Source organism: Engystomops pustulosus, chromosome 4 (genome assembly GCF_040894005.1).
Source record: "Engystomops pustulosus chromosome 4, aEngPut4.maternal, whole genome shotgun sequence".
Classification (NCBI taxonomy): Eukaryota; Metazoa; Chordata; class Amphibia; order Anura; family Leptodactylidae; genus Engystomops; species Engystomops pustulosus.
The window spans coordinates 15636063-15649300 of NC_092414.1; the positions used below are offsets into that span (position 1 = coordinate 15636063).

A 13238-nucleotide genomic window follows, 5' to 3' on the forward strand; every position below is an offset into this window, starting at 1 on the left:
TTTACTTATATACAGAAGCAAGTAAAGCCTAAACTATGTCTATTTAGGAAAAATGCCAACATTTATGAAGGATTGGACCATGTGGAGATGACCGAGCATGGAAGCCGTGGGCGAAAAGTATATAGGCCTTGTGCTTTCAATCCAAGTATTGTATTCCCCCCCACATATGTCAATTTCACATGTAAATCTACTTAAGTCTTAAAGGGATTGGCCAAGAATTATAGCTGAAGGGGTTTCCACCAGTAGTTTGCTAAACTATAATTCCTGGTCAACTTGTTTAAGATTGTGTCTCTGGGGACCCCTCCTCCCCCTGCTGATTGGCTGCCGCCGATGTATGAGGTGTTTCCCCAGTGATGACACTGTCCTAATATGGACGGTGATATCAAATGATCCTCCCTCCTGTTGAGCGCCCTCGGCAAGGCTTGGAAAAGGGATGCAATACGCTGGATCCGTTCCCCATAGGCTTCTATTGCCTACTCTGAGTGCATACGTCCCTCGTGCCTTTTTCGGTGGACCTGACATATTGTGGTCAGATGGAGCCAACAACCATACCCCTGTCTGCCAATATATGTCAACGTATACGCCTATTCCCGATGTATATGCTTAATGTATACATAAAACGTCATGTGAGCCCAGCCTTACAAGCAAGAAAAGCACAAGCTTACTGACGTCTCAGATTATGTAGAAGTGTATGAAGAGGGGAGGAGAAAGAAGACCGTTAGTGCAGCACTATCTCCATCAGTGAGTCACAGCAGCTAGATCTCCATCAGTGAGTCACAGCAGCTAGATCTCCATCATTGAGTCACAGCAGCTAGATCTCCATCATTGAGTCACAGCAGCTAGATCTCCATCAGTGAGTCACAGCAACTAGATCTCCATAGGTGAGTCACAGCAGCTAGATCTCCATCAGTGAGTCACAGCAGCTAGATCTCCATCAGTGAGTCACAGCAGCTAGATCTCCATCATTGAGTCACAGCAGCTAGATCTCCATCAGTGAGTCACAGCAGCTAGATCTCCATCAGTGAGTCACAGCAGCTAGATCTCCGTCAGTGAGTCACAGCAGCTAGATCTCCATCAGTGAATCACAGCAGCTCGATCTCCATTAGTCACATTAGCTAGATATCAGTCAGTGAGTCATATCAGCTAGATCTCCATCAGTGAGTCACAGAAGCTAGATCTCCATCAGTGAGTCACAGCAGCTAGATCTCCATCAGTGAGTCACAGCAGCTAGATCTCCATCAGTGAGTCACAGCAGCTAGATCTCCGTCAGTGAGTCACAGCAGCTAGATCTCCGTCAGTGAGTCACAGCAGCTGGATCTCCATCAGTGAATCACAGCAGCTCGATCTCCATTAGTCACATTAGCTAGATATCAGTCAGTGAGTCATATCAGCTAGATCTCCATCAGTGAGTCACAGAAGCTAGATCTCCATCAGTGAGTCACAGCAACTAGATCTCCATCAGTGAGTCACAGCAGCTAGATCTCCATCAGTGAGTCACAGCAACTAGATCTCCATCAGTGAGTCACAGCAACTAGATCTCCATCAGTGAGTCACAGCAGCTAGATCTCCATCAGTGAGTCACAGCAGCTAGATCTCCGTCAGTGAGTCACAGCAGCTAGATCTCCATCAGTGAATCACAGCAGCTCGATCTCCATTAGTCACATTAGCTAGATCTCAGTCAGTGAGTCATATCAGCTAGATCTCCATCAGTGAGTCACAGCAGCTAGATCTCCATCAGTGAGTCACAGCAGCTAGATCTCCGTCAGTGAGTCACAGCAGCTAGATCTCCATCAGTGAATCACAGCAGCTCGATCTCCATTAGTCACATTAGCTAGATCTCAGTCAGTGAGTCATATCAGCTAGATCTCCATCAGTGAGTCACAGCAGCTAGATCTCCATCAGTGAGTCACAGCAGCTAGATCTCCACCAGTGAGTCACAGCAGCTAGGTCTATGTGAAGTATACTTAAAAGTTAGCTAGGGTTTTAAGGTGCTTGACTACTCACCAACCACCATTTAACCATAGACCAGTAATGGGTAGTCAAGAGACGCAGTAAGGACCCAGTTATTAGTTAAAACATTCTGGGTACTTTCAAGTTGCTGGACAACCCCCTTTAATTTAATTATAAATACGATATATGTGAACTCAACCTGGTTCCCCAACTTGAGTTGACAGGAGCGTAGGGGTTAAGTCTGCAGCTCAGTTGGTGATTCTATTCTCGTCCTCTGTTTGTATGGAAAACATTTTCCGTGTCGCAATAAAGAGATAAGCAAACAGCCAAGCCCCGGGCGGAATGTTACTAAGGAAGCGTTGTCTATAGCGCTCAGGTAATGTAAGGATATGTTTACACTCCGCTCTTTGACAATAATGGACCCTTCTCTGCATAAAGGGATCATAGACCGCAAAAACATCTGCCTCAAGGTGCAGACATTCGACGGCTTTAATGGATTTCGCTTGCATGGATCTCGCCCTAGGACATTACCGGTCATTTCGGTACAACCACCCTTCAGTACCATCTATTGTCTTAGTACCTTTTAGAGCACTTTTTTGTAATTTGGACCGCAAAGAGGCAGGGCTTCTGAGAATTTGCATATAAAGGGGAGGTTCCTTGGGAATTGGTAGGAACTAAGTTTCCTATAATGTTGGGTTAAAGTGTTGGGGCTACCATAAGGAAATCTTTACATGTTTCAGAGCGGATTCCTAATTTTTGTAAAATTTTTATTCCTTCGGTTGTCCCAATTTCAAAAACAATATTTATTAGTTACATCTTAATTTAAAGAGTGGAATCTTCTTTACGAGAACCTCATCTCTTGGCTTTAGTGGAAACTGGGTACAAAGAGTGTCTCTTGCTCGGGAGGACCTGTTCTATAAAGATTGACCATTAAGTGAATGGGCCCTGTGTAATACCTAATTTCCCCTGTGGGGGCACTGCAGGGAAATTCCACTGGAAAGTGAAGACATTACTCACAAACAGGGATTGTCCAAAGTGGAAAATCCCTTTAGATAAGGCGGCATACCATAGAGTACGCCATTGTTATATGGCCTTTGAAATTAGGGGTCCCAGCTTTGTGTATGGGTCCCCCCTTTTGTCTATGTTAACCCCTGAAATGTAGCACTTTGTTTTGATGAATACAGAGTTCATTTTGGGTGCATTTTTCTACAATAACAACCATTTTTAAGAGAACGATGAAGCTATTGTCCTCCCTTTGTTTTGCTTCAAATTTTGGCCAACGAGCGACATTCTGACTTCCTGTTTTACATGTCAGGAAGTTTCACTGTTATGTTCCGGAACATCCAGACCTGATCTTTTTTTTTTTTTTTAAGGCTAGAAGAGAGTTAAGGTTATGGTTGTGAATTTTGTGACTGTTCAAGATGAAGTGGCTCCAAAAAAACACTCTTTTAGCTGAGGATTGTCTTATAGCGAAACCAGATTTCTTGGGTCAATATTACATTGGTTTTATCTCTATGTACCAAGCTTTTGCAGCTGCTGCTTGACATTGAGTTCTGTTGTTTAGCCGACTGTATCCCCGATTAATTTCTCGTCCACTTTGGAGTGAAAATCTGAAAAACATGGCATTCCGAGCTTAGTCCTCAGTAATTTTTTTGAGAATATGTGGCTTCGGTGTGGGGGGGGGGGAGGCGGCAATTATTTTTGAAAGGACAGATCTTTCCCCAATCTGATCATCCTAGCCGGTGATTATTACCACAATTGGTCGTCTCAGGTTCGTTGTGCCCCCACATCACTTTCCCAGGCTCATTTCTCACGTATCGTCCGTGTGCCCCGTTGCAAAATTTTGCATCTCAATCTGCCGTAATTTAAAAAAAAGACTTCTACTGTGTGTAGGTGACAGGTGCACTTTAAGAAAAAGCGGGCGCCGTAGTCATAATGAGAAAAAATTGACAAAGAAAGTTTAATGACTCCCATAGCAAGACAGGCAGCTGCAAAGTATATTACCCCATATTTCAATTCATTTGCTAAAGAGGAGGCAATCACAGGCAGCAAAGGGGTTAACCCCCCCCCCCCAAAAAAAATCTAAATTAAGCTGTGTGCTGGCGTGAAGCATGGGAAGCCTTTTATAATTTCTCAGCCATCGCTAACAAAGCCTCTTGTTTCCCATAAGGTGCGATGAATGTCTCACATAATACCGAACCTCCCCCCACTAATTAGAATTGCAAGCACTTTGCAAACACATTGTTTACACCCATTAAAAATACAAATGTACACCGGGGGCCGAGATAATCTTAAATCAATCCAATCCTCTTTAAATACTCGGCTTTTGAATCCGCGAAAAACGCGTCATATGGATTTTTCATAATGGAAACATTTCTTTTTTTTTTCTCTCCCTTCTAAATGAAATTTTAAAAAATTATCAAATCAGTCACTAATATCTGAAAGCGGATACCGGACTTGACTGGGTGCAGTTACAGCGTGGGACGCTAAATTAATTAAAAAAAACACAAAATGTATTTGGGCTTTTGCGTAGGAATGCTTAAAAAGGGATTGTAATTAAAAACTTATGAGGTTTTATAGGACTATATCATTATACAAATTTTGCCCAGTCACTGGGCTTTTAATTTAGGTCAATGTATTCGTCATATATAGTGAGCTCCCTCTAGTGGTGACTGTAGGCAGCTAGACATTTATAAAGGTTTCGACTTGGGATCTTGGAGCTCTGAATCAAATATATTAGGTTTCTGGATACTAAAAACATATTGGAAGAGATTCAAAGTAAGGATTTCGGAATTGTTTGCTAAAGACGAAATTAAAGGGGTTTTCAGGGTGATAGATATTGACAAATTATCCTTAGGGGGGTCCCACAATTGTTTTAGGTTGGCTCCTGGGCTGTTCTCAATATTAGAGACAAAAGTTTATCGGTTGTGGTGCCAGTTGTCGAACCCCCATCAATCTTATGACCAATCCTACTTCTAGCCTTCTCCTCTTTTGAGCAGGCAATTATTCTACCAGGACTATACAACTAGTCACTCTACGTGTTGTCATTACTCTAGATCTGGCATCTTATTCCTGCACTATGCAACTCAGGATGTGTGTCACGGGTGCACCTGCGACCCCTGTCTCGGGTCGCAGGCACACCCGTGTACCCCTGTGTGGGCCGTTGCACTAATCACCTCGCTGGGTTCCAGCAGCGTCTCCCTCGGGTCCTCGAGCATGTCGCCACTGTTAAATTTAAAGGGGAAGCGCACCGATAACTGGCGCTGACCAACTGTCTTTCCCGATAAATTCCCAGCCCCTTCCTGTGTTCCCTGCCGGATCTTTGTGCCTTATAGCCTTAGAGAAAGCTTTCCTGATGCCCTGTGCGATTATCCTGATTTCCTCGATTCCGTTCCTGACCTCGTTCCTGTGCTGCCCGTCCTGACCTTCCACCACATCCCCGACTCTAATCCTGTTCTGACTGTCTCCACCTTTTGCCTGTCCCTGACCAAGCTTCTGCCTCACGATTCTGTACTTCGCCTTGGCCGCCACTGTGGACAAATTTGCATCTGTGGAACGACCCGGTGGTACTACGCAAGTCCGACCCACTTTGTGGCAGGCTCTGGTGAACTTCGGTCCCAGGTCCTTAGACTTCGGTCCCAGGTGTTGGTTTATGTCATCATCTGCGGTGGTCCAGTGGGTCCACTACCACCAATCCTGACAACGTGTAGTGACAATAGTGCATTGAATTGTGAAATTTTTCTAGAAACGGGTGGCACCCAAGAGTATGGGTTTCATCTGTAACTGCTGCTTAACACCCTACTAGTCGATGAGATATTGGAAACAGCCTATACACAAGTGGCAGAAGAACTGAAGAACCCTGATTCTTATAAGTGATGAGCAAATTGTTTTGTGGATTCTTCGATTCGGTAGGAATCTGTCCATTTTCAGGCGCGGAATGATATATTTTCCGATTCGCTTTGGACAAATCTTGTTCGTACGATAATAACGGTAGTTTCAAAGATTCGTTAAAATGTCCTTCGACTTCGAGGGACTTTGACTGAATTCCGTTCACACCCGTTATTATCATTGAAGTGAAAACCGAAAATTTAGAAATAAAAGAATTAACGAAACGAGATCTGAAAAAAAACGGTGTTTTTAGAGGACTAGAGGGGGCTATGTACCAATTTCCTGGATAATTCAAGCAACTTCAGGTCGTAACTTGACCTATACACGAAGCATTGACCTCACGAGGTACGGAGCACTACATGACTCGTGCCTCAATGAAATGACTTTCCTATTTATACTGGCTCAGCCGGCAAATTGTCTGCCCCTCGTAATGTTTAGGCCTCGGATCCCCTTTGATTTATTTACTTAATGAAACCATTGTAAATCCCTGTAATAAATTATTATTGTCCTCGGTGGTGGTGACTGAACTTAACTAGCTTTTTACCAAAACTACAGTACACACGTATTTTATGCTTCCAGATGGGGTGCAGGGGTGTATATGTGTGTGTATTTATATTGGGCCTTTCCGCCAGCAGTCATAGGAACGCAGAGTGTTAAAGGCACCATAAAACACTCCTTTCAGCATGGTATAAGGTTTTGTTTTAATAGTAATTTTCTACCGGATGTGCATTAATACAACAGCAAAAGAACCAAAGAAGTGTTACAGCTTAAGAAAAAGTTTTAAATCAATTTTCAATTTCCGACACTCTTGTGCCAAACGTTTACTCTTGTCATAAAAAATTTACCCTGTGTAGTAATCCCAACCCCCTAGGACTCGAAACTCTTGGATTAATCAACATTTTCCTGTTCCCTTAAAGTATTTATCCTTCTCACTATTCGTCTCACAAAGTCATACAAAAGCCTCATAGGTTGCCTAGGTAGTCAGTAAATACAGCGTCCAGTAAAGGGGTCCTGCTATTTATATGGCCCCTCCTTATGCCGACTAAACATATAAACCACAGTGGAAGGGTCAATCATGTGTCTACCTTTACCTACAATGTGTGGTAAAGGAAGAAGAAATTACTCTCTTCTGTTGTTCGTTAAAATTGTAGCACATGTGGAGAGGAGGATCCAATGGTTAACTCCGCCCATGAGGAGCAGTAAAGAGAAAAACTGTCAAGTATTTGAAAATAATCGCCATACAGTGCTGAAATAATACCCTCACACAGTTCCCATGATATGAGGAAGTTGGTGGAAACCCTAGAAAATTGACCCCCCAATAGTTTTGATAAAATTAATTTGTGGTTAAATCCAAAAGCTTGGAAAAAACTTAGAAAAAATAAATATTTTCTAGGTTACAAGCTATTACAGAAATGTATCCAACAGCCAAATATTGGTTGCCCAATTGTTCAAAGTATAGTCGAATATGAGTAAAATGAGAGAATTTGCTCAAAGGTAACCTGGGGGCAAATACCCAGTTTAATCTACATGTTTCAGAACATGTTCTTCCTGTATTGTGTGTACAAATATCCTTGAACGAAGAAAGCCCGTGTAGCTGATATGGGGCTCCATGTAGGGGTGTGCGCAATACAAACTTTGTACATTTCCCTCAAAACACTTTCCATATTTCTGGTTCAACCTCACAACTCTCAGTTTGCTTAAAATGCAGTTCCTCTGAGGAGGGGAGTTGTACACAAGTTATTATCAACCAGTCTCACTACGGTGGACCTTTGTCTCCTAGGGTCCCCATAAAACCCACATTGCCTGACACTATGAAATCTATACTTTGACCCTGCTCAGGAGTTGGTAGTCAAAAATTTTTGATGCAATGACCTTGTCAGGTCATGACTATACTCATACCTACATGTCTTTCGAAACATTAATGATTTTGAGAAGACATTTTTATTTTCTCTCCACTGTCTCACAAAAACTTTGACGTAAAACTAAATTCCTACTAAAAATCTGCTAGTTCTTCATGGAATTAATGTATCCATTAGTGCCTACAAACCGGGAAACCCAATACACTTTTGAAAAAAAGCTTTGACAGTTCTGTTCATCATTACTTTGCGCTGAGTTCTTGTAGGGATGGTTCTTGATGACATGAAGACCATGGAAATTTGACATGGGAGTTGGGGTCACAATGGGCCTAGAGGTTAGGTCTTCTTCTGTTTGGCAAACATTGTGGTCAATCGGAAGTGAATGAATCGGAAGCATTCTCCACAGATAGTGAGAACAATCCTACGGCCAGATTGGCCCCTGCTTAGAAAGAGCTGAGCAAGGGTTTAAAGTGGGCCCAAATGCGCCAAAATGCACTTGAACAGGTGTCCAAACCTTCTTCTAAAGGAGGTTTCCAATTTACAAAAATTGTTGGGCCAGTTTTGTTCACAAACAGGGAGAAAAGCCATACTTTCTAGGGAACCCCACCGTGGCTCGCGGTCTTTGGTTCTTACAGTTCCACCACCTTGACCTCACGTTTATTCTACGTGTGGGGCCAATCTCTGGTTTGAGTGGTTTGAAGTTCACGGGATGTGGCCTTCTATATCTTAATGAACCTGACTTCTGATATTACCTTTAACATATATATTTTTTTTATCCGTGCTATATACTCCTACATATAAGAGAATATTCCGACCCTTGAGGAGAAACCTTCTCAGAAATTGAGACATAGTCATCTACCGTGTGAGTAGACTCTGCTTTCATGATATATTTGCAGGCTGTCAGGCCTTTTAATAAGACATAATAGGAGGGCTGTGTGTCAGTCCCAGGAGTGTACAAAATATGCAGCATATGCCCGTGTAAAAATCAGCAAACCGCCAAGAGGAAGGAGGAACTTAGAGCGGGGTTGCCGCTCACCAAATGTTTCATCTTTAATATATTCCCTCCGTCCTTTCTGTTCAGAAATGATGGAGGTGGAAATGGGATTAAAACTGAATAAACAGCTACTCATACTAAGTATTTATTTGTGAAACATTCCGGAGCGGTCCACCTCGAAAAGAAGGAAAACTAAACGTGGCTGCGATATTAATATTTCCACTGGCTGTGTACATGGAGCTGCCCTCAAGAAGATGGGTCGTGCAATAAATTCGCCAAAGCTTATACAGCTGAAGGCTCAAATTTTATGAAAGTAATCACATTTAGGAACAAACGTGTTTCGGGGAATTTTTTTTTTTTATTATAGAAAACATTAAATAAGGTGTCCGTAATGAAGCTTTATTGATAATATTTGGTCCCATTACAGCAAAAAAAGTTGAAAATCTAATTGTCACTGGGACAAAAACAAATTTTGTCTGGAGCTACAATTATAAAAAAAAAATACAGTTCCGACTTACATACAAATTCAACTTAAGTAATCACCGGAGGTGAAAGGGCTTTTTTACTATGAGAACTGTCAATCTGTGGAATAGCCGAGCTCAGGTCACAGCAGGGACAGCAGAGAGCTTCAAGAAGGGTCTAGATGCCATTTTACACCTAAATAACATTGATGGTTATGTTATATAGAATTGTTTCCCCTAAATCCCATCCTCATCCAGTCCTTTCCCTTCCTTGGTTGAACTTGATGGACAAGTGTCTTTTTTTAACCGTAGAAACTATGAAGTACAAACCCAAGGAACCTATCTTGTATGTAACTCGGGGACTGCCTGTACTTTACCAGTCTTCAGTAAGTCTTCAGTAAGTGATCGAGGCAAGCCATTTATTCTGTCTCAAGTAATTTAGTAAAGCAGGTGGGAGGGGATTTAGCCGCAGTACTGTCTGTCAGTCCCTTTAAGAGGGATTATATTACAGTCTCTCTGTGTTAAAATAAAATGCTGTGAGAAGAAGGAGGGTCCTGTTGTAATATCTCTGACATAGACATAAAGGGTGGTCATGTTACAGTCTCTCCATGTTAACAAATAACAGTGCCATGAGATGGAGGGCCATGTGATAATTTATCTGACATATAGGGGGGTCATGTTACATCTCTCCATGTTAACAAATAACAGTGCCATGAGATGGAGGGCCGTGTGATAATTTATCTGACATATAGGGGGATCATGTTACATCTCTCCATGTTAACAAATAACAGTGCCATGAGATGGAGGGCCGTGTGATAATTTATCTGACATATAGGGGGGTCATGTTACATCTCTCCATGTTAACAAATAACAGTGCCATGAGATGGAGGGCCGTGTGATAATTTATCTGACATATAGGGGGGTCATGTTACATCTCTCCATGTTAACAAATAACAGTGCCATGAGATGGAGGGCCGTGTGATAATTTATCTGACATATAGGGGGGTCATGTTACAGTCTCTCCATGTAAAAAAAGTATGTAGAAATCGACTATACGTAGCCCAAAAAAAAAACATTTGGAAAGGAACTTTTTTTGGGGCTATCTATAGCCAATCCGGATTTCTTCATATTTAAGACACCCAGCTGTGTTCTGGTCGGGGTTACCATTGATTGCCCCTTGAGCAAACTAAGCTGTCTTTGTGGTTGTGACAGTGACAGTATCACAACCCAAAATGGTGAGCTCATATCTATTATTTCAACAATATTATCGGAAAACCTACCACACTATATCTGCACTTAAACTTCTATGGTCTATGCAAAATCAAATGCTGTGTGAGAGATGGGGGTCAGGTGGAAGTCTCTTTAACGGAAACATTGTGAGAGGAACGAGAGTTGTGTTTTTCAAAGAAGACCCAAAATGTGTTGGGAACAAATATTTTTAGCAATCTAATACCCATAGATGCCCATAGATTTGTTATAGTCCATGCTACTATAAACAACATAGTGAATGTTCTCCAAACCACTTATCCCTCACCAGTCTGGGTGTACGATCCTCTATTAGGATCCACACATGGACTTTCCATTATAATCTACACCAGCAACATCCCCAACCCAAAAAGAAAACTAGATATAGTGGCACATTTACTAAGGCTCAGAACGCCGCACTTTCGTCGGGTTCCGCGATTATTTCCGTTTTGTGCCGAATTGCCCTGGGTTTTTGTCACACAAGAACGGATTGTGGTGCATCGCCGCTGGCTCGCATGCGACAGAAATCGGGGGGCGTGGCTGTCGGATAACCCGACGGATTCGGACAAACTACGGAATTTAAAAAATGGAATTGTGTTGCAAGATCAAGCACTCACATGCACCGGGAAGAAGAAGGCTAACACTGGCGCACCTCGGCGCAGAATCGACGGATGCAGGAACTCGGGTTCACAATCTTAGTGAATCGAGCCGGACCCGAATCCTCGTCGGACAACGCACCACGGGATCGCGACAGGACCGGGTAAGTAAATCTGCCCCATAGTGTCTAAAATGTCCTAAATTTGTCTTCTGTATTGGTGGATTGTATAAAAGAGCAGCAGTCCCATGTGCCTCCTGTGCAAAACAAACATTAAAAACAAATTCCCAATGGGTCCCTTCATGGCAGCGCATCTTCAAACATGGCGTCGGAGAAATAGAAAATCCATCCTGCGCCTTCTCAATAAACTACCGCATAGAACAGCTATCGACTGCATTAGATATGTAAAGCCAGGAATGAGACGACTCATGAAAAATTCATCAAAAAAGCATCAAAAACATAAGGAAAAGCACAACAAACGTCATGTAAATTTGAAAACCTCAAACTGAAATGCATCTACGGAGCCTTACATGAACCCCCACGGTGCTGTCTACAGAACTCATCGTTATTAAAGGGACAGTACACTTTTTTTTTATTTTAAAGGGAATGTACATTTAGTTTTTAACCTTCCATCTGCTTACGGTACAATGTGCTGTAAATGTTGATAGATTGTGGTCAGAGGGTTCAATGTGAGAAATATAATAACATAAACAGTCTTGTAGATTGAAAATCTACTACCGTTTAATGTCTACAGCTCCTATGCAGACTCAAGTGTACCCGTGGTAAAAACTGTGTATTGTGTGATCCTACAGTCACATGCCACATGTTTCCAGGGTAGCAGACTACAAACAAACTCTGTGTAGTCAGGTTCCAACAGGCATTTTTAAAAAATTTTTCTCGAGTCACTAAGGAGTATCGACTCGAGAAAAAATTGAAAAAATGTCTGTTGGAACCTGACTACACCGAGTTTGTTTGTAGTCTGCTACCCTGGAAACACAAAGCTCTGGATAGGAGCTGTATACATAAAATGTGTGATCATATCCTCCATGTGAATTGCTCAATAACATATCAAATGGGATTTGACTGTAGAAATTGATTACACCAAGTTTATTTGTAGCCTGTTAACATGTAAACATATAGCTCTGCTTAGGAGCTGTATACACTTAACCCATGTTTCTTCAGTCATACTCCATTTTTACAACATAATCAAACATTTGATTTTTACATCTATAGCTTTTCATTGAGAACTAATGGAAGGAATTTGACTTTAGAACCCAAGTTTCTTATGTAGTCTGTTACCATGGAAACAGATTGTTTTGCTTAGGAGCTGTATACACTCAAGTGTGAACCTGCGGGCATACTCCATTCCAACTGCATTAATAAAGAATATGGAAGAGGTTTTTTTTTTTACAGAACCTGACCCCGAAGGTTATGTGTGTAGTCTGTTGGCATGGAAACGCATATCTCAGAATAAGAGCGGTATATACAAAACGGTAGAAATTTTTAAATCAAAACTTTATGAAATGTTGCTCCATTTTTCATTTTCAATGCATAAAGGCAACAACCAAATTGGTTAAGAAGGTGGACAGAGCCTTTGAGCGAAAAAAACCCAAACCTTTATAATGGGGAAACTGGTCCCAGATTGTCCATTATTTGCAGCACATGGACTTCTTTGATTGTCACATGTTTTTTATTTGCATCTTTCAAGTCTTAATAAGAAAAGTCTCCATTAGAAGCATCTGTCACCGGCACTCCATATAATCATCACAGTATATATGGCGTTTTAACAGGGGGCAATTTCTCCAGACTGGATACAATCATAATCTGAGATGAAGCACCTACATCCAGATACAGCGGGAAAGGCCTACGTATGCCAATACAGGGAAATTCCTTTAATCGGTATCGGATAATCCTGAGTTTCTGATAACCCAACCCTTTGAGTATAAAATTTCAAAATTCTATACTATTACAGATATTTTTTGAAACATGACCCTGAAGTCAGAGAACACCGTTGACCGTTTAGTCGTTGACTAAATTCCGCCATAGTGCAAGACTACCTGCCTGTCCTGGTTCCTACTATCCTACAATCACGTACGCTGGCTCCGATCATCCCCGCGCACACATGGCATTATGTAATCAGCCACCTACTTCACCCCTTGCATACAGAGAACAAGTCTCCTTTGTGAGGAGCTCCAGCTCAGATGACCATGTCTCTCGCTTGAAGGTCTACAATGTTATGTCCAGTGACA

At 41.9% G+C, this 13238-nt stretch overlaps 2 long non-coding RNA genes across 4 annotated transcripts in view; one reads left to right on the top strand and one right to left on the bottom strand.

Moving 5' to 3' along the window:
* The window catches only part of LOC140126154 (uncharacterized), a 73790-nt gene that overhangs the window by 53769 nt on the left and 6783 nt on the right, over positions 1-13238 (top strand). The window lies entirely within an intron of this gene.
* The window catches only part of LOC140126153 (uncharacterized), a 70488-nt gene that overhangs the window by 30524 nt on the left and 26726 nt on the right, over positions 1-13238 (bottom strand). The window lies entirely within an intron of this gene.